Consider the following 23220-nt stretch of genomic DNA (forward strand, 5'->3'; position numbering starts at 1 on the left):
TATGAAGCACCTCCCTCCAAAAAGCGCAATGCACTCGGATTGGTCATCAGTACCATTATGTTGTGATTGGTCAACCTCTTCGAGCATGTTTCGGAAATGTCACACTCCTTACCATAACCGTGTGTTTAAACGCACCATTAGCACAACTCAACCAGACCTCACCTCTTTTTTTTTTTTGCATATGGCTTGAACGGTAATTTTTAAAGTAAGGAATATTGTGACGTGTATGTTCACGGAAGAAAACTCAAGACTACAATTGAGGCGTTTCAGGGAATTCAGAAAACAGTGCTTAGTGATTTAGAGAATAACTCAGTTTGGAGTGGACTGTGCTTTGTAACTTTGCAGACCTTTTTCATGCTCAAATAGCAATATTACACTATGAAGAAAGTTGAAAGTATAAAACAGCATGTTTTTTAGATGCAGCAAAAAGCCACTTGCAAGTTTCAACTATAACATAATCTACTATAATCTGAAGCACAGCTCAAACAAAAGTCACTTTCAAACCAAGCATCTTTCTACTGGTAAACGCAGCAAATCTGCATGACCAACTTTAACCCGTTATGAAATCAATGCAAAATTCCCAATTACTGAACTTTGCAAGTGAACATTCACAGAACAATTGTAAATGTGAACACCTTACTACATGGCGACCTTTTGAATTGCAGTCTATGGAGAAAGATGCTCTTCACTGCAAGGTGATACAGTGTACCTTGATACCTTTTTAAATCACACAGAAATGACAGCATAATTTAAACATCACCACATGACACATTATCCAGAAAGTCGTTTTAAAATTGCCTATAATTCTGCCGGTTGCTTTTACATCTAAACATCTATATCTAGCTTTTACTTTTAACCATATAGTCAGTCACTCAATAATATTTACAGATGTATAAAAAGTGGCAGAGGCTTCGCTAACTGTATTTGCCTGTGGGCTTAAATGTGTTAGCGTAGACAAATACAGTGTTTTGTATCATACACACAAGCCTAGAGTCCAGTATGCACAAGGAGTATTACTTGCTTGGCAGGTGTCTGATGTGCCGTTGAAGTTCCGTATAAAAGACTTCTGGTTACTTCTGTTTGCTTAAAAATAGCTTTTTCCGTGTGTGAGTCATTAGGTAGAGAACTACCAAACCTTTTCAGGATATTGTTAACTGTTGGCTTGGAAGGGGGGAAAAAACTCCCCTGGATGTCCTGTATTTGTTGTATATTCAAGTAGAACATTTATTTCAGAAAAGCACATTCAGAGGCATGTTCCAGTCTGCTGTTTTTTTGTTCTTTAAAAAGCTGCTTGTCTGGTAACCCTGCAGTAAGTCTGTTTCCTATGTGACCCTGCCATGCTGCAATAAGTCTGATGCAGCAGTTATTCTGTGTGTGAGTTCATAACACACCATACACACACACAATATTAGGCAAGGGTGTGGTCGGAAGACTGCAGTGCTCTTATCTCTGTTCCTCTGATCTGCATCATACACGCGTATAGGGAAGATTCTGACACTGTTAAGCAGCTTATTACATTCCTCCTTTGTGCCATAAATCTATAATATAAGTGGAGGATTTTCAGTTGCACTTTATTTTAAGGTGTCATTGTTACAATGTAATTATATATTTAAGGACTGAGTTATAACTACATGTTCTTACTATAGTGTTAGGGTAGGACTAGGGTTTGGTTGAGGGTTAGTTGCATGTAATTATGCATAATTTATGTAATACAAGGACACTGTAAAATAAAGTATTACCGAATTTTCTTCTGATTCACTGACATCTTTAACATACTGTGGAAGGCAGGATGCTATGGAAGATTGTTTCCGCCACAAAATAAAACATTTTAAAAGATAATTGTGACTTTTTATCTCACTATTGCGAGTTTACATCTCGCAATTCTGACTTTGTTTCTCACAATTGTGAGATATAAAGTCAGAATTGCGTGAAATAAAGTCGCAATTGCGTGTTATGAAGTCAGAATTGCGAGATATAAAGTCAGAATTGCGTGTTATAAAGTCAGAATTCTGACCTTTTTTTTCTCGCAATTGTGACTTTGTCACGCAATTATGACTTTATAACACATAATAATAATAATTATTTATTACACATAATAATTCTGACATCTTTTCTCAGAATTGTGAGATATAAAGTCCAATTCTAAGGGAAAAAAAGACTGACTTTTTTTTTTTTTTACCTCAGAATAGTTTATATCTCACAATTCTGACTTTATAACACGCAATTGCGACATTATTTCATGCAATTCTGACTTTATATCTGTAACGATCACCAGCTGGAGTGCCCTTGAGAGCCACCAGAGGGCACTCCACATAAGACTATTACCACTCACAAACTACATTTCCCATAACTCACTGCCCGGACTCATCATCACTTATCACTGATCACATTCACCTGTTACCTCATTCACTGATTGCATTCACCTGTCTCATCCTGTTAGTCTTTCTATTTATACCATGTTCATTCATTCACTCACCGCGAAGTCTTGTTAAGTGTTACACTGCCATTCTGAGCGTTTCCCTGGTTGTCTTGTTTCTTGTTTTTGGATGTCTTGCCTCTGGTCCCTGGATTACTCTCTTGCCTCTGGTCCCTGGATTACTCTCTTGCCTCTGGTCCCTGGATTACTCTCTTGCCTCTGGTCCCTGGATTACTCTCTTGCCTCTGGTCCCTGCCTGTTTTGTTTGTTTGTTTGTTTCTTTGTTTTGGACTGCTTTCCTGTGTATGACCCTAGCCTGTATGTTGGATTACGCCTCTGGATTGCCCCACAAAATAAAGCTGCATTTGGATCTCCTACTTCGTGTCTCTGAGCAGTACGTGACAGAAGACTTCGCCACACCCAGATCCAGCAGCAATGACAAACATGGACCCAGTAACTAAACTCTGCTCCATCTTCCAGGATGGTCGCCCCATAGAGGACTATGTGGGTGAGTTTGTGGCTTGTTGCCACCTGGCCCCACTGGACGACAGGGAACTCAAGGATTGTTTTTGGATGGGACTGGATCAGGACGTGAGTTTTTATTTGCCCGAGGTTGACCCCAGATGGACTCTGGCTCAATATATATATTTTGTTTTGCTATTTTGTGGGTCTCCCTTCATAGTGGGCAAAGCTGAGCCTTCACTGCTGGTCCCGTCCAGCACAGAGCCCTCATCGCTGCCCAGCACAGAGCCCTCATCGCTGCCCAGCACAGAGCCCTCATCGCTGCCCAGCACAGAGCCCTCATCGCTGCCCAGCACAGAGCCCTCATCGCTGCCCAGCACAGAGCCCTCATCGCTGCCCAGCACAGAGCCCTCATCGCTGCCCAGCACAGAGCCCTCATCGCTGCCCAGCACAGAGCCCTCATCGCTGCCCAGCACAGAGCCCTCATCGCTGCCCAGCACAGAGCCCTCATCGCTGCCCAGCACAGAGCCCTCTTCGCTGCCCAGCACAGAGCCCTCTTCGCCGCTGGTCCCGCCCAGCTCAAAGCCCTCTTCGCCGCTGGTCCCGCCCAGCTCAAAGCCCTCTTCGCCGCTGGTCCCGCCCAGCTCAAAGCCCTCTTCGCCGCTGGTCCCGCCCAGCTCAAAGCCCTCTTCGCCGCTGGTCCCGTCCAGCTCAGAGTCCTCTTCGCCGCTGGTCCCAACCAGCTCAAAGCCCTCGCCGCCGCTGGTCCCGTCAAGCTCAGAGACGCTTCACGTCATGTCTGCCGATCCAGAGATTGTTCACGTCACTGTTGCCGATCCAGAGACTGTTCTCGTCACTTCTGCCGATCCAGAGACTGTTCACGTCACGTCTGCCGATCCAGAGACTGTTCACGTCACGTCTGCCCGTCAGGAGTCTCGTCCCGCCGAGCCTGAATCTGTTCCTCTTCTTCTTCCCACGCCTGTGTCTTCGGACAAGATGGCCGACTCCACGCCTGTGTCTTCGGACAAGATGGCCGACTCCACGCCTGTGTCTTCGGACAAGATGGCCGACTCCACGCCTGTGTCTTCGGACAAGATGGCCGACTCCACGCCTGTGTCTTCGGACACGCCTGTGTCTACGGACAAGATGGCCGACTCCACGCCTGTGTCTTCGGACAAGATGGCCGACTACACGCCTGTGTCTTCGGACAAGATGGCCACCGCCGCCGAACCAGTGTCTCCGGACAAGATGGTCGCCGCCGCCGAGCAAGTGTCTCGGGACAAGATGGTCTCCGCCGAGCCAGTGTCCTCAGCAGAGTTACCCTCAGCAGAGATGGCTGCCGACATGCCTTTCCCTGAGCCGGTGTCTGTTCCAGTTCCTGAGCCAGAGCCAGTGTCTGTGTCTGTTCCTGAACCTGAGTCGGTGGTGCCAGTTCCGGTGGTGCCAGTTCCAGTTCCTGAGCTGTTGGTGTCTGTTCCAGTTCCTCCGCCGTGGCCGCCCGAGGGGTCTTCACCGCCGTGGCCGCCCGAGGGGTCTTCACCGCCGTGGCCGCCCGAGGGGTCTTCACCGCCGTGGCCGCCCGAGGGGTCTTCACCGCCGTGGCCGCCCGAGGGGTCTTCACCGCCGTGGCCGCCCGAGGGGTTTTCACCGCCGTGGCTGCCCGAGGGAAAGTCTCCACCCAGGCCGCCTGAATGGTCGTCTCCGCCCTGGCCGCCTGAAGGTTCGTCTCCTCCTTGGCCGCCTGAATGGTCGTCTTTGCCCTGGCCGCCTGAAGGTTCGTCTCCTCCCTGGCCGCCTGCACAGCCTGCTCCGCCCTGGTCGCCTGCACAGCCTGCTCCGCCCTGGTCGCCTGCACAGCCTGCTCCGCCTGCTCCGCCCTGGTCGCCTGCACAGCCTGCTCCACCCTGGTCACCTGCACAGCCTGATCCGCCCTGGCCTCCCATCCTGCTGCAGTATCCAGGTCCTCTGCCGCTCCACGGGCCTGGCCCTCCATCCCGCCCCCGGGTCCGCCTCCGCTCCACCTCCCTCCTGGACAGTTTAGGAGCGTCTGGAATCCGCTCCTTAAAGGGGGGGCTATGTAACGATCACCAGCTGGAGTGCCCTTGAGAGCCACCAGAGGGCACTCCACATAAGACTATTACCACTCACAAACTACATTTCCCATAACTCACTGCCCGGACTCATCATCACTTATCACTGATCACATTCACCTGTTACCTCATTCACTGATTGCATTCACCTGTCTCATCCTGTTAGTCTTTCTATTTATACCATGTTCATTCATTCACTCACCGCGAAGTCTTGTTAAGTGTTACACTGCCATTCTGAGCGTTTCCCTGGTTGTCTTGTTTCTTGTTTTTGGATGTCTTGCCTCTGGTCCCTGGATTACTCTCTTGCCTCTGGTCCCTGGATTACTCTCTTGCCTCTGGTCCCTGGATTACTCTCTTGCCTCTGGTCCCTGGATTACTCTCTTGCCTCTGGTCCCTGCCTGTTTTGTTTGTTTGTTTGTTTCTTTGTTTTGGACTGCTTTCCTGTGTATGACCCTAGCCTGTATGTTGGATTACGCCTCTGGATTGCCCCACAAAATAAAGCTGCATTTGGATCTCCTACTTCGTGTCTCTGAGCAGTACGTGACAATATCTCGCAATTGCGACTTTATTTCTCAGAATTGCGACTTTATTTCTCACAATTCTGACTTCATATCTCGCAATTCTGAGAAAAAAAGTCACAATTCTGACTTGATATATCGCAATTGTGAGAAAAAAAGTCAGAATTGTGAGATAAAAAGTCGTAATTATTATTATTTATTTATTATTCAGTGGCGGAAAAAAGCTTCCATATGATGCTGATGTATAGTCTGGATGAACCATATCCATTCTCTCATACGTAGACCTTGAGTGTTTTGAGACTGTTTCAGGAAACTTTAAAGCATTTAACGTTTGTGCATTTGGCTCACAAGTGACTTTCAGTGCATTAAAGGTTGGCATTTCATCTTTCCACGACTTTGGTTTTGCTAGTGCCTGCCTTGCTCTACCAGAGTTTTCTTTTTTCTTGTAGACATGACCATGTTTCTAGTAATAATCACATGTATCCACAAAGTAGATTACCACAGGATGTTTTGATAATATTCCAAGTTTGATCTGCACTTGGCTGCCATCCTGTGGTAGTAAATTTTTGCTGTGGAAATTAGTGAGTCAGCATTATCTGCTTGCTCAGCTCATTTAAATTCATTGTAGAACTGCACAGTTATGACAAACTTTCCTTGATATTGTAATCACAATTATTAATATGTATTAAATTAATCACAGTAGCCTTTATTCTAACCTTAATTATTTTTCAGATATTGTCAAGACATGCATCCATGTTTTTAGGGACTTGGAAAAAAATAATTAGATTTATCATGCTGAAATGCATGACACTTTGCATCTGAGTCTAAATACACAAATTTAATTTGTGACTCTTAGCTCCTTTATATTTTTAACTCCAGATCTGAAGTTTCTGACCTACCGTCCCATTGCAGGGGTCAGGTTTCACACAGTTGCCTCTGGCTAGTTTGAGCCCTGCAGAATGCTCTAGAATGTCTGGAATTTTATTTGTGTAGACACCAGAGAAAGGTTTGAGGGGTGATTTTTATGAGTTTCATGGAAAAGCAAGAATAACACACTCTGACACTGAACTGGCATGATGACAGGGAGTTATAGTTACCAGACACAATATAATAAATCCAACCCAAGGCATTATATTATATTATATTATATTATATTATATTATATTATATTATATTATATTATATTATATTATATTATATTATATTATATTATATTATATATGATTGTGATATTTTTCATGTATATTTTGTATACATTTTTATTTTCAGTAGTACAGTTAAAATAGTCTTTTTAAAATGCAAACTTATGCTTTCTCTCCTGTTTTAATAATGCCTATGAGGTGTTGAAGGATGGAATTCTGCATATGAACTTCAACACATCCAATTTTTCCTTCGTACCATCACTGCACAGCACAAACTGATTATCAGTTACTCCTCACTGGAACTACTGGCATGTAGGAGATCTCCAGACGATTGCATTTAGGATTTATGTCATTAATTAAGAATTCAACCAACCCATGCAAGTGTATTGCAACATGATATATCTGCTATAAGAAGCTTGTACTATTTTTTTATTTTATTTTTTATTTTTGCTGCTGAAAAATGTCAGATGGTTGTCTTCAAAAAAATGTCTTGGGAAAATCTGTAACCTTTTAGACGGCACACCATGAATCAATTATTCATGATTAACTATAAATAGCATACTGAAGTTGATTCCACATACTTCCAGACCTCAAAAAATCCAGTGAGTTATTCACAGATAGTTCTGATAGTCAAGCATCTTCCTTCCCATATCTCATTGTTATCTTTACATTTCACACACAGATAATGTGCAAGAGTTCAGAAGCAGATCTGAGGGAAATCAGTGGAGACTATCCGTTTTGATCTATATACTGATTTTGTGTTATAAGCTAAAGTCCAGGTTAAGTGCCTTGATTGAAGTGTATTGTTTTTTTTCTTATGTTAGACAATGAAAGAAAAGTAGATTGTGGCCGTTCATTCGTTCTAATGCCAAATATTTTTGAGATTTTATATAGTCCCCAAATGTCAGTCCTACTGCAACCACATGGTGTCAGTAGTTCAAGCAAAAATATCTGAGAAATGTTTTAGATTTAATTTTTTTTTTTTTTTTTTTGCTCATACAGGGTCGACAAGTCCAATAGTTTAGACTGAGTTTGAGTGATACCGATCATGTAAGACCAAGATGACAACCTCATTAGGCTAAAATACATCTGTCCTGCTGCTGCAATGTAGAAACTCGAGACATTAGTGTCATGCCTTTATTGATTATCTGATTTTGAAGACATGAAAAGCTAACTGTGTAAATGTAAATGCGTAGAATTTAATGCTGCTATTCTTTGGTTCTCATGATGAACATAGACACATGTTGGTTATTTTTATGACCAGTAAGCAACCATTCGAAATACCCTAGCAACTGCATAGCAACACACTAAAAAAAATTCAATGCTTTTGCAACTGCATAGCAATGTCCTGGCAAACCAACAACACACTAGCATCATGGTGGAGAGCAGGGTTGCCAGATTGGAAATGTCGTACCATAAGCTCAAAATGATCGTATTTGGAAGAAAATTATCATACACGAGTCAAACATACAGAATACAGCTATTTATCTAGACCTGACCAACAACTTTTTGACAGGACCTGCAAATTACTGTAGTGCTAAATTATCAACCTGAACTGACTTGAATGTTAACTTCTGCTTGTGAGAGAGAGTCGGGGCCCTATTTTAACGATCTGAAACGCAAGTATCAAGCGCGAAACACAAGTAACCTTGTGGTCAGGTCTTGGGCGCTGTTGCTATTATACCGGCGGGATAAATGATTCTTGCGCCCGACGCAAATCTAAAATGGGTTGGTCTGAAGTAGCTTCATTATTCATAGGTGTGGTTTGGGCGTAACGTGAAATAAAGCAATCAGAACATCATCTCACATTCCCTTTAAGAGCAGGCGCGCTTGTTCCATGGCGGATTGCTATTATAACGGCAGAATTTACCAGTCGCACGCCAGGAGCTGTTCACAGCCGAGGAGACCAACGTTCTCGTCAGGGCCGTAAAACACAGAGAAGTGACATTGGGGATGGAGAAACACACCCAAATTAGCTTTGGTTAAACAGGCGTATAATAATTTGGGTAAATGTGTAAGCTAGATTTATGCCTATTTTTTCACATCTTCATAGACACAACAATGATTTCCCTCGTGTGTTAATATTATTCTTTGTAATAATGTATGATTTGCAATAGTGTTGTCACGATACTAGAATTTCTAACTTCGATACGATACCTTGAAAAATATCGATATTCGATACCACGGAGAAATAAACTGCCACAATATTAAGGGGGTATTTTTTTTATTTAAAGCTAAATATAACAAGTTTAGAACATGACAATGAGGTATATTTTACATGAACAAAAATGTCCTGAGGTAGTGTACTTGTTCAAAAGCATAAATGCTGGTTAATACATTAACGTTATTTGATGAACAGATTTAAACACAAACGTGTGTGCATCACACGCAAAAGCAATGCTCACTGGATCGACATGAAGTCAAGTCAAGTCACCTTTATTTATGTAGTGCTTTTAACAATACAGATTGTGTCAAATCACTTAACAGTATCAAATTGGAGGAGAGTGTCAGTAATGTATAATAAGATTAAACATCCAATTTTCAGTTAAAGGCATTTCATTATTGAATTCAGAGATGTCATTGTCTAGCTCAGTTTAGTTTAATTAGTATCTGTGTAATCAAATTGATGATATTTGCTAATGAAGGCAAATTGCAGAATTAAATAATAATTCTTGAATAAAGTTAAATAAGTTCATTTACATTGACCACAGTTAAAATGTACTTGTCTAAGATCACACAGAACGAGCAGTGCGCTGCGTTTTTTATGTTGCTTGGCAACCACTGAAACAGCTGTCCTGTCAGTCAAGTAAACATCAAATCAGCCTTTTATTAACTTTATTTACTTTCTGTTAACATTGTGGTAGTTACGGTTCGTGAAGTCGTTAAGCTCCAGTAACCCGCGAGAGCACCACAAGTTTACCCTCCATCATCGCACTCTCCGGGCGTTCAAGCAACTAGCTTTCATCACTAAAACGGAAGGCCCGCGAGGCGCATAAACAGCGCGCAGAACGCTCGCTGGAAACCAATTGAAAATAGGCGCCTCTCATTGCAAAAAAACGAGTCAGATGTGATCGGCCCCATTCACTTCACTTTTGCTATTTAACCAGAGCGAATGAGACGAGTGCGCGTGTGGTGTTTGTCAACGCGCCTTTGGAGAGAAGTGAAAGTGAAAGCGCGGCTAGTATCGATACTTCGGGAAATTAATATTGGTACCGTTCAGATATTTCAGTATCGATATTTATCGAAATATCGATATTTTTGACAACACTAATTTGCAAAAATGAAAACAGCTGCTTCTGTGTAGATGAGAGAATCAAAGTGTATGCGCGTTGTGCGCACGCTACATTGATTATGGCCAAGCATGCGCCCTTAAAATAGCATATTGACATGCGCAACACGCATGAAATTGTTTTCTAAACCTGGAATTGTTTTCTAAACCTGCAAAATAGCACCAGGGAACGTTTGCGCCGAAACACGCCTCCTCTTTTCGCTGAACCGCCCCCCGGGAGCGCAAGTTCATTCCCTAGTTTGCGTGTGCGTGAGTGCAAAATAGGAATGATACATGCGTCGGTGTACAAAGTCAATTGCGCTGGGTGCAAGATAGGGCCCTCATTCTCCACGATGATTGGCCGAAAAGACATATTGTGAGATGAGATTGAAGACCTGTAATACCACGTTCTCCTCACAATCATGATGGTAGACGTAGGATCTACAGCTTGATCAATAAGTATAGATGCCTTATGATTACAACGACCATTATTTGAAGTGTCACAATTTTCATAAATTATCATACATCGGTCAAAAATATCGTACAAATACGATAATTATAGTACGTCTGGCAACACTGGCGGAGAGTTTTGTGCTATACCAACAGTTTTCTTCAGAAAATGTAAAAACTTGGTTTATTTTTGTCTCTGCACAGATTTCAGCTGCTTTGATAAATAAACCAGCTGTTAAAGTGTGATTTGAACAGAATCCATACATATGTTGAACCATGTTTTACATCTTTTTAAGGCATATCCAGTTCCCTTAGTTCTTGACAGATTAATCACATACTTTATTTTCATTCCACATTTGGCAAAGGTGTTAAGAACACATATATCAGACATGATTAAATTATTTCCAAAGAATTTATTACATGGCATCTCCAGAAAAGCAATAAAAATGAATGTATTTTCTAGAAAATATTCTCCGTTCTCTTTTATGAGGGTGTGCATTCTGTGCAAAATTATCTGTATTTATTTTGACGTTTTATGGCTCCTGAAGCCCAAATATTTGCAGTAGTTTGAGAAAGAGTTTCTCAGTGACATTAAAAATGTCAAAAACTGACAAACATTATCCAGGATATTGGAAAAGAGCTGACAGGTTGATGCATTGTGGCCACTTTGGGAATGCTCGTAACAGGGCACATCTGGTGTAGGGGATTTCTTAGGGGTGGGGTTTGCCCCCTTGAGACCGTTGGGGGGTTTTAAGATGGATGGCTGCGAACGTATAGATGCTACCAGCTTGAATGTAGTTTTTTTTTTTTTTAAAGGGGCTAAGGAGAGACAGCAGAATTGCATCTCACACCCACTTCATTCTTTAAAAGCTAATTGCTTTTTAAAGTGATAAAAGTTCAGTTCCTCCGCCCCATCCTCATCTCAGGAGGCTTTTCCATTTCCTCCTGAGATAGACTGTAGGACACACTTCATACAAAAGGGCTTTATTTCCTTCTCTCCTTCCCACTCGCTCTCTCTCTACTTCATTTAATCATCACTGTCACTCTCTCAAAACATACACACACACACACTTTTGCTGGTGGTTTCTAGGGTGTTTTTGTTTGTTGCTAGGTTGATTCGAGGTTGTTTCTAGGTGGTTTCTAGGGTTTTTTGTGGTTACTAGGGCATTGCCATATGGGTTCCAATGAGTTTTGGGTTGTTTCTGAATGTGTTCTTGGGTATTCTGGGTAGTTGCTAGTATTTTGTCAAAAGTACTGGAACTTTGGCATCAAGCCGATAATGAAATATAAAAAAGAAAATAAGGCCAAAAACCTTTTTGCATGGCTGCTATTACAGAGTATCTGGTCAATTCGGTAGCCACTGATAGGTAGAAGCTACATGCCGTTTTAATGTATGAAGGCTACATGCCGTTTTAATGTGTTATTTACTTTGGCATCGTGACAACACTAGTTGCTAGGGTATCCTTGTTCCAATGTTTTTTTTTTATTTTATTTTTTTTTTATACAGAGTGTTTTAAGTGGCCAGTAGTTGGTTTTAATGGTGTTCTGGATTGTTGCCAAGTGGTTTCTAGAGCATTCTGGGTGGTTTCCTTGGTGTTGCAAGGTGGCTTTTAGGGTGTTTTGGGTTGTAGCTTACTGTTCCAGTAAGTGTTTTATCATCTGGCAGGTGTAAACTGTTAGTCTGAACATTTAGGCTATAAAAGTTGCAACTTGTAACTGCATGATTTGAAGTGTTTATCATGTTGAGGATGATGAGAAATATTGATGCTTACTGTAGCAAACACCATTATTAAAGGATTTTTTTTGTGGTCAGGATCTTATTTTTTATGTTGCCATTTGCCAATTGCCATTGTTGAAAGTTTAGTATTTTTGTTCATCTGTTCAGTTCTATCAGATCTTTTCATTATTATTATTTAATGACTGCTTAAGCATTATGTTATGCTGTTTTGTGCCCATGTGGATGCCAGGGATTTTTTTGTGTTTGTTCACACATTGTTGTTAGTGGGTCTGTATGCATGTAAGAGTGTCAAAGTCCTGCTGAGATTTAGCTCTCATGTCAAAGCCAATATTATCCCACACTACATACTTCTGCTGATCTACCAGCTTCATAACGTATTCATTGTACTAGATCTGATGTCCTTAGAAAGCAGCCTGTTGCTCCTGTGTGTACATGTGTGTTTCATATATGCCTTTAAGAGGTGGGAACATTCTCTCTGTGTGTGTGTGTGTGTGTGTGTGTGTGTGTGTGTGTGTGTGTGTGTGTGTGTGTGTGTGTGTGTGTGTGTGTGTGTGTGTGTGTGTGTGTGTGTGTGTGTGTGTGTGTGTGTGTGTGTGTGTGTGTGTGTGTGTGTGTGTGTGTGTGTGTGTGTGTGTGTGTGTGTGTGTGTGTGTGTGTGTGTGTGTGTTGGTATTTCTCAAGCTTAAGGAGGGGAGTGGTACTGGTGGTCTGGAACGAGAGCCAGAACTGTGGGGGAATACTCACTCACGCACTTACTCATACATACACACACACACACTCTCTCACACACACAGCCTGGAGAGAGTGAGACTGTACAAACACACCAGTCTGTTCTAACAGACCAGTCGTCAAGAAAGCACGTCCGAAGAGGGACTGAAAGTAAGAGAAGAAGGGAAAATAGACGAGAGATTGACCTGACCTCATGTCCATGTACGATCCAGCCAGCGTGACTGCTCACGTAGACGAGCAGGAGTTTGTTCAAGCCTACGAGAACGTCAGGGAGAAATATAAAGGTACTGAAGCCGCGGCTGTCACTGTCCGTGTGTGAATGCACCATCTGTGCGACTGTGATTGTGTGCATGCGTTCACGTCTGGAGAAGAGGGGGCTGTAGCTCAGCCATTGCTGTCGGGTTATAAGTAGTTCCACATTGACTGGCAAAGATGTGCGCGACTGCAGAGTTGCAAAAGACTAAACCTAGAGGCAATAGTTGCTCTGAAACTTTTGAATTGCTGTGAGTTCTACAGCTGTTTCTGTTAAAACACATGCTGGCGAGTCCGTTTAATTCAGATGTAATTCAGATGTCTTCAACCCACCTGGCATATCATGGTCTTCAATCATTCAGTAAAGGACTGTCTACACACATGTCTTATGAGACAAGTTTACTAAGTGTTAATAATTTATTCTTGGCATTTTTGCAGCTATAAAGACTGATTCATAGCAGTTGTACAATGTTTACCTTTATTTACATATAAGGCCTGCAATAGAAGTTGTGAACAGGAATGCAATTTAAACAGACTCTGAAAAGCACTGTGTTATTATATACATTACTGTTTAAAAGTTTAGGGTCAAAGTTTTTTTTTACACTTTTGTTTAGCAAGGATGCATTAAATTGATCAAAAGTGACATTAATGACATTTGTAATGTTACAAAAGATTTCTATTTCAAATAAATGGGGTTCTTAATAAAATAAAATAAAATAAAAACATTAAGTGGCTTAAATTAACAGTTTTGAGCAGTGATAATAATTTCTTGAGCATCAAATCAGCATTTGAATGATTTCTGAATGATCATGTGACACTGAGGACTGGAGTAATGATGCTTGAAAAATTCAGTTTTGCCATCACAGGAATAAATTACATTTACAAAGCAGATTTACAAAATTGAATGCCTCACAACCCCTCATAAATACCATGGTTTATATGTGATACCATTGTTGTTATAGGGCCATGTCAGCTAAAATATATTTTATAGCAGCTAATTTGATTTAAAATGACATGTTTTAAGTTAAATGGCTCATCAGGCAGTTTTTGTGTTCTTAACTATGTAAACCTCCTCTCCCATAATCCCACTTCTGCCCCATGTCTGCAGGACTGGGTCCTGAGGAGAGATCTATAAATATCGCCCCAGTTTATTATTGTAGAGGAGAACTGGACCCAGACGGCCTGCATAAGTTTGAATATTAGTCTGAACGAATCCTCTAGAGGAGTTTTATGCAAAACTTATATCTCCCCCCCATGTTTCCAGTTTGGAACTGATATTGATTCAAGTGCCAGCACACTTTACACAGGTTACATGCATTTACTGGTCAGGTTGCACCCTTTGTTTGAATCCCAAATGTTTGCTGGATTACACAAAGCCTATTTAATAATATCAAGCCTATTTAAACATCTCTTCATGATCTGAGTGTGTAAAATGGTTTGTGTCTTCCTATGGACCTCTTCCCTTTTGAAGTGGATCACATGGTGACAAATTTGGCAGGAGTGTGAGTGTTCCATGACCCACTGAGACGGTGTCCTCTTTTGTGTCGCCTTTCATTTTTGCGACACCTGCTGATAAGAGGCAGATTTAGAGAAGATTAAGAAATGCATAGATTGAATTAGACGTGATAACATCAAATAGCTGTGAGCTTAATCTGTAACATTTATATTTTCTCCATTTTAGGATCATTTTAAATGTGATTTTCAGGTGCGTGTTTTAAAGTTGGTTTGTCCCCACAGTGGGTTCAGTACTGATGGATTGAAATGCAGCGAAGCGGATATTTTGGTGTCATTTCTGTTTTTAACATCCAAACATAATACTCTTCCCGTGTGTCTCTTAAATAGGATGGCTGAACTAATTTTAACCGGAATGAAATCTGTCCTATGTTTAGATTACTTTTAAATTAAGCATTCACAGACCTCTTCAGATGCAGGATCGGATTTCGTGACTTTGACATCACGTTCTTCCCCCCTTAACCACATCTGTCTCCGAACTAGAATCTGACCTTTGACCCTATGGAATACTTATTGAGCTTCCTGATTGTGAGGTTGAATGGTAACCTGGTAAGAGAGTATGGGAAGTAAAATAATGACAAATGTTTTTGAAACAAAAAAGCTTGTTGAATTGCACTACTCCAAAAAATATGCATTGCATTAACCCTGATTGCATTTTAATGCATTGTATTTTCAGGGCTTGCATTTTTTATGGGCTGAAATTCAACATGGTTGTATATTTAAGCTGTGAATATTTCAATTCAAAACATTTCACACACGTTTTCATTATTAAAAATTCAATAATCCATATTCACCTTTCAGATTTCACTTCCAAAATGTTCATTCTGTTTAAAAATACAACCTATAATATTCGACCGGCAATTTTCGGTCCATTTTATTTCGCTTAACAAATTCACTTCCACAAATTCAGTGGTTCAAATTCGACAGAAACTTCAACATTTGACATCCGGGAACGGCAGGAATATCAGTAGATTGCCGATTGATGATCTCCATAGCTGTTAGTCGGCCTCACCAGCAGGGGGTGCAAGCGGCTGTTGACGAAGAAAACTATAGAGCAACGGGTGAGAAACTCATTCATTCGTTGAATTACAGAAATGGAGCAAGCAGTTGGCTATTTGTGATTATTATCAGGGCGATGAATTGTGATGATTATCATATGGACAAGCTGATAAAGACACAAAAGCTGTGTTTACATGTAAGTCACTGTTACTTTTGTACATGTAAGTTTTGCACAGCTTTCTCTGTCGTGACCGAGATTTTATGAGACTTGGTCATAAAACCAACTGTAAAGTGTTCATGTAGGTGCCAGACATGATGCACACTTTTAGTTTTTTGATATTTAATAAAATAAACTGTCAAATCATGTGTAGGCCTACATATTGCTATTTTTTTTTTTTCAGAACCACATGAGCTCATATTTATTTTCACATCAACTATCTAAAAAGTGTGTATCATGACACCTACATGAACACTTTACAGTTGGTTGTATGACTGTAAGTCATTCTCTTCAAATGCTATTGAGGTTAGAAACATGTGTCCAATGTCGTATGTAACTTTAGAGACGTATGTAACTTTTTAGAGCCCATAAAAATGCAAGCCCTGAAAATACAATGATTTAAAATGCAAGCAGGGTTAATGCAATGCATCTTTTTTTCAAGTAGTGCAATTAAACAAGCTTTTTTGTTTCAAAAACATTTGTCATTATTTTACTTCCATAAGAGAGCCTGTGTTTGATCAGCAGAGTGTGTCCTCTAACCTTAACCAAACACAAGGTCCTTTAGATGACTGTCTAAAGGCCACTGTTGACCCGAGGTGACCCTGTGTTCAGGTTGGAGTAGCTTTTAAAGATGCAATGTGCAGTTAAACTTTGGCTTGGCCACATCTTGAGATGGTATGCACACTCTCACACTGAATGATTTAACCCTTGACCCCAAGAGTATTTTCCTGGTATCACCATGGCAAAGCCATGACTCAGTCCTCTTGAAATTCCTGAAGTACATTAGCGAAGTACATGAATGTATTATGTGTATTTTAAACCAATTAGATACAGTGGCCCCAAAAAGTATTTTAAGCCACACATAAAATATATGAATGTCATTGTATTAATAAAAAGTATCAAACCAAGTGGTATTTTTCTTTAAAGGTGCTCTAAGCGATGTTGGGTGAAGTCACTTCTTGTCGACGTTCAAAGTATTGTCAAACAAAACGGAGGCTAGTTCGACCCTCCCTCCTCCTCATCCCGTCCCCTCCCCCTCCCTTCCATGCTTCCTGAAACAGTCATGAACCATTTAGAAAAACCAAACTGGATTTACCCACCTGTCCAGCAAAAACAGAGCCACCTGAATTTCGGATTGGAAGCCCTTCTGCTGGCGGAGTTCTCGACACCTTTTGAACGCTTTTCTAATGTAAATTCGGGACTTCGCACGTTCCCTCTCCTTTTCCCTCTTATTTGTTATTTGTTCATCGGAACGTAGTCTCTTTGGTCATGTGTCGGCCATATCAAAATTCTCAAGAATATACAATTCAGCGAAAAAAAGGAGGCGTGTTCCAGTGCAAACGTTCCCTGGTGCTATTTTGCAGTTTCAGAAAACAATTCCGCCACAGACCAGGAAAAACCTAGTCTAAAGTCAGTGGTGTGTTATTCAGATGCTATTTTAAGTGTGCATGCTTGGCCATAATGTAAAGTGTGCACAACGCGCATACAATTTGCTTCCCTCATCTACACAGACGCAGGCAGCAGTTCCCATTTTTGCAAACCATTCATAATTACAAGGAAAAATATTACCACACAAGGGAAATCATTGTGTTGTCCATGAAGATGTGAAAAATTTGCATAAATCTAGTCATTTATCCCGCCGGTATAATAGCAACAGCGCCTGAGATCTGCCCACAAAGTTACGTTTCGCGTTTGATACTTGTGTTTCAGATCGTTAAAATAGGGCCCAAAGTCTTTTTCACTTTTGATCAATGTCATGCATTCCCTAAAAGAGTGAGAACAATTAAATGTTTATTAATTATTTATTTTATTTTATTTTTATTTTTACAGATGCCACCTGATTTTATATTCTCACTAATGAGGTCAATGAGAGTCCAAATACTTTTTAGGGCCACTGTAATTTCAACTCTTTATTTTAGTTTGGGAAGAGGATCAATAAAGCAAAACCCTAAAATTTCAGTTTATAATGTAAGATTATCAGTGTGTTAAAAATGATCACGACGGGTAATCACGTGAAACAAGGAAAACAGTACGAGGTGTGGCATTGACAAAGTCTGTCTGTGTTTGTAACTGGCCAAACATGTGTTTCTGATCTGAATAACTTCCTTGCTTTAATTTTGAGCTACCTTTAGATCGTCCACATATGGAGCAGCTCTAACCCCTCTACTCCCTCAGCCAGGATCAGGTTTATGCAACCTGATCTTACATTCTAAAATAGTGCCTCTGAAAAGCCTACTCATAGTGATGAACATACAGGCATCCGTGAGTATGCAAGTTCACTTATTCATAACACATATTTGGATTTGAACTAATGCTGGTCACACGTTTAAAAGTATTTGATGTGTATCCATACAGTATTTGTTACACACGATTTCCTGGAACTGTCCTGAGACACACCCACTTGCACAGAAAATACACCCAAAGTAAAGTAAAACCAAAGTATGAGTAAAGCTCATGACTCAAATGAAGCTCCAAATGATGGTGTGGCCAATGGAAATTGAGGGATTACTTTTTGTAATGTGATAATGATTGATGTCATTAAGTGTTCCCGTGTGAAATGTGTGGATCATCTTGGGAAAGTCAGCTCTTTATATTTAGAAAACCCAGGCTGGGGTACGGTGTCACCCTATTTGAATGTGAATGACTGTTTACAAAGAATAACAGCATATCATACATTCTTTATTGGAATTTCCTAATGCATTCAGTAGTTTTGTTCAAAAATCCATAGTTTTATAACAGAGCTTTTTAACTTAAAGTGATGAATGTGAATGAAAAGGGGAATTAAAATTCAGTTCATATTCTTTCACCCTAATGCCATTCTAAACCTTAAAAAAACATTATTTTGTCTGCAAAACACCAAAAAGATAGTTTGAATAATGCCTATACAATGAATGTCAATGGGGTCAAGTCTTTTTTTGGACCTCACTGACTTTCATTGTATGCGTTTCATTCTGCCCTGTACTATTAACAGAATGGACGTTAATGCCGATATAGTTGCTTTATTGAACATAACAAACCCCTGACTCTGCTGTCCGGGATGAACACTAGAAGGCAAATTTATGTCACACCGAATACAGGTAACAACAACCATCCCAACAGTATGGAGAGAAAGCAGTTAAAACAGTCTTCAAAACGTGTTCTATTGGGTTCTATAGAAGAAAGAAATTCATACAGGTTTGGTACGACATGAACATAATCTCATGATTAAATGATAACAGAATTTTAATTTTTTTGCGGTAAACTAAAGTCCCATAAAAGCAATTATATGCCACACTTTAGCATAACATTGACTGTCGACTGAAAGTGGAAAATGAAAAAGAAAAATTGGAAAAGGAGCATATCGAAATACAGTGAAAGCTGTTTTCCTGTCCGAGGCCTTTATCCACGTCTTAAAGAGGGAAAGTTTAGGTAATGGAAGTCATGGTTTTCCGAACTGGAAATAGAAAGGGAATGTTGTTAATACACTGTTGAAAAACGTGTTTCTTGGAGAGAATGCTGGAAAGAAAGAGGTTTAGAGAGATATTTTATGCTGTGGGTTTCATGTAGGTGGATGATGGAGAATTGGGATGTTTAAATTGCGTTTTTGGTCAAGTTACTTGATTAGCATAATTTATTTACTAAATGAGGTGCTAAAGCAATGCAGACAGAATGTACAAATAAAATATCTTATTGAATTTCTCCCGCTCTATTTAACACAAATTTAACACCAAATGATATGTTTCTTGGATATTTCATTAGTTTTCTAGTAAGTTGAATAGGAATAGCTGGAAAGAACAAAAATATATATGTGCAAATGTTCTTAATACCTTTCACACATAGCCGATATTGGTCACCAAAGATTGTTTACTGCACTTTTCTTCACCTCTTTAGGATTTCCCACACATCTACAGGCAGTACCTTATGCTTAAAGGGTTAGTTCACCCAAAAATGAAAATTCTGTCAGTAATTACTCAACCTCATGTTGTTCCAACCCCGTAAGACCTTCGTTCATCTTCGGAACACAAATTAAGATATTTTTGATTAAATCTGAGTGCTGTCTCACTCCTCCATAGGCTTCTAAGACACTATAACTTGCTGGCCCAGAAAATGTATCAAAGACATCGTTAATATAGTCCAAGTGACTCCAGTGGCTCAATGTTAAGTTTATAAAGCGACGAGAATACTTTTTGTCTGCAAAAACAAACAAAAATAACGACTTTATTCCACTTTTCATTTCCTTCTCTCTGGACCTCGAGTCTTTTCACGTAGTGTTTAAGTGTAGCGCGTCTGTGTTGCATGTCACCACGTAGACTCACTATTGGCCGACGCTGGTCATGTGAGTGATACGTGGTGATGTGCACAGACGCGCTACGCTTAAACACTACGTGAAAAGACTCGAGGCCCAGAGAGAAGGAAATGAAAAGTGGAATAAAGTCGTTATTTTTGTTTGTTTTTGCGCACAAAAAGTATTCTCGTCGCTTTATAAACTTAAGATTGAGCCACTGGAGTCACTTGGACTATATTAACGATGTCTTTAATAACCTTTCTGGGCCAGCAAGTTATAGTGTCTTAGAAGCCTATGGAGGAGTGAGACAGCTCTCAGATTTAATCAAAAATATCTTAATTTGTGTTCCGAAGATGAACGAAGGTCTTACGGGGTTGGAACAACATGAGGGTGAGTAATTACTGACAGAATTTTCATTTTTGGGTGAACTAACCCTTTAATGTCTTTGGTGCTGCTAACGGCCATGTCTTGCTCTAATCTGCATGTTTTGGAAACTTGAGATTGTTTGTTCTGCATACCAGCTCTTTTCTCCACCTTTTCCAGACGAACGGGAAAGACAGTTTTTGATCACTTCAGCTAATGATTGATGATCATGATTGATTGCTCGCACTTAAGGAAGAATGAATGTGCTATCTGTCTGTGACTTGGTTGTCAGTAAGTTAAAAATTTGCTCAGTTGGTGTGGAATTTGTGTCACTTGGATACCAAGGATGTCTGCAACAAACTCCCCATCCGTCTGGTAATGCTGCACATACATTTGAACCAAGAAACCTGGGAGCTGTAGAAACATCTCAGTCACTTCATTATGTTGAGTCATGGAATGTTTAGTCATTGTTGGAATATAGTAGTTTTCCTGTTTGCATTGTCCAGACTAAGGAACATGACTAAGTTGATCTGTATGTAAGTGATGGAAAAGTCTATTTGTATGCCAGTAAGTGAGTGTGTCAGAAAGTATTTTAGACCCTCTCAATGAAACATCAGTTTATCATATCGTCCAACTACAAAATGTGGAAAATTAGGCATTAAGGTATTACAAACATTTCTTACTTGACTCAAGACTGTATCGTTTTAGCTTTGATCAGTGGCACGCTAGGCCAGCCTGATGCCAGGAGTGCTGTATCAAGTTGCCATGAATGCCATGTGCATTCATTAAGGCATGTTGGCACCAGGGTACTGGGTCTATTGTTAAGGAATTTTGGAGACTGCATTACTGACACGTAACTTTTAGAAAAACATAATATTTTCTGTTTGCCATCCATCCATCCAAAATTGTATTTGTTTATTACTATTTTATTTTTTAGGTTTTGTGAAATTTGCAGAAATCACTGCTGTCTGGAAAGCATCACAAAGAATGCTACAAACCAGTCACTAATGTTTTGTATTGTATGCCTTTTTTTTAATGAATTTTTCACATTATCCAGTAGCTGTAGATTTTCCAGGTTGTTGCAAGTTTTCTTTTTTGTAAAGGAAAAAAAAGTGACCAATAATAAAATGTATGTAAAATAAAATATACCTAATTGGGCTTTAGGACAATAAATAAACAAATGATAGTGTTCGCCCACTGAGTAGTATCTAGTATAATAGACTTTATATCTATTACATAAGATGTACGAATTGCAAAAAAACTCACATTTTTGTCTGAGCCAAAACTTGAATGACTCACAAATTAGATGAAATCTTGTGGTGAGTTTCATGAAAGGTTAAACAGAAGTTTGATGGGATTCTTGGAAGGCGTTGTGCTGGTATTTGTCATCTGTCAGCACATAATTAACCAGTGAAAGTTGACAGATGAGCTTTTATTGAGTTTTTGAGTTTGGCTTATGTGTTTATCCGTCTTGACTGATGGCTCAATAACTTATAAACGTTACTCAACAAGACATCGTTATCATCACATGCACTAGGGTCAACTTTTCACTAGGGTGAAATTTTCCTCAACATAACAAAAAGGATTTCCCTCTGATAGATAAACAACCTGCTTGTTATCAGATTGGTCAAGGTCCCTCATTAAACTGTCGACCTTGATTCTGTGCGCCAGAAGAGAAGCTCAAAATCAAGGTCTCTCAAGTGTCCTTTTATTTTTGCTTTACTCTCTACAGGGGTTTCATAGATAGAATCACTGAACTTCACACTGTCACACTACACTGGCTACTGTACGAGGAGAGCGGAGTGAGTTGAAAAGATGTCAAACTTGTGTTTGTTGACAGTTTGCTATCTGACATGTATCTATGGGGACCGTCTTAACAGTCTCCTGCAACGCCATTGCACTGTGTGAGGTGGGCTGATGGGTCACAGAGAGACAGGATGAGTGATCTACATGTGAAAGAGTAAACAAGTCCGTGCAAGTTGCCGAATTCTACAAGCTTTTGTGAGGTGAAAAAAAGTAAGAGACAGGGCAGAGTGTTTTTGTGATCAGAGCCAACACACTACCTGTCCAGTATTTGGTAATGTTGTACCACAATATATTCTCAGCATATTAGAAAGATTTCTGAAAGATCAGCTAACACCGAAGTAATGAAGACATTTTAAGTTGTACTATAATTTCACAATATTACTGTTTTATCATGTTTTATAAATGCAAGATTGTGAGCATAAGTGACTTTTTTTTTTTAAATGTTTTAAAAAATCTTACAGACCCCAAACTTTAGTCTACATGGACATGACATTTCAGTTGAAATCATTTTAATAGCTTATTTTTAGATTCCACTAAGAAAAATTCAGCAGTAGACCAGCTAACATTTAAAATTCTCTCTTATCCAGCTCTTTGTATCTCTAACAAGTTTGTTCTGCCAAAGGATGTTTTGGTTTTCTTGCTTTGACTGAGCTGTGATTAGCTTTCTATCTTTCATTGGTATGGACTGTGAAGTGATATAAAAGACAGTGGAAAAAACTCTGATATGTTGCCATGGATTGCAGTAAAAAAAAAAAAAAAAGTGACTGCTCAATGTTGTGACTGACCAATCAAAACACATATTTCAGAGAGCCATGTAATAGTTATTTACCACCTGCTCTAATGCAGTATTTATCAAAACAAAGCAATGGCTTCTTTCCCAGCAGTTCAATACAGATTTGGCAAATATGTTTTTTTTTTTTTTTTTTTTTTTTGCTTTAAAGCAGATCAAATGCAGTGCAGCTGGCCATGGCTCTAGATAGTGACTGAAATTCAG

The 23220-nt window shown here is 40.0% G+C and overlaps 1 protein-coding gene across 1 annotated transcript in view; it reads left to right on the forward strand.

Moving 5' to 3' along the window:
* eppk1 (epiplakin 1) overlaps positions 1-23220 on the forward strand; it is a gene marked incomplete at its 5' end in the record, with an annotated part of 162725 nt that overhangs the window by 11380 nt on the left and 128125 nt on the right. The gene's annotated exons all lie outside the window — the stretch shown is intronic.

The sequence above is a fragment of the Scardinius erythrophthalmus genome (assembly GCF_964197995.2).
Source record: "Scardinius erythrophthalmus genome assembly, chromosome: 10".
Taxonomy (NCBI): domain Eukaryota; kingdom Metazoa; phylum Chordata; class Actinopteri; order Cypriniformes; family Leuciscidae; genus Scardinius; species Scardinius erythrophthalmus.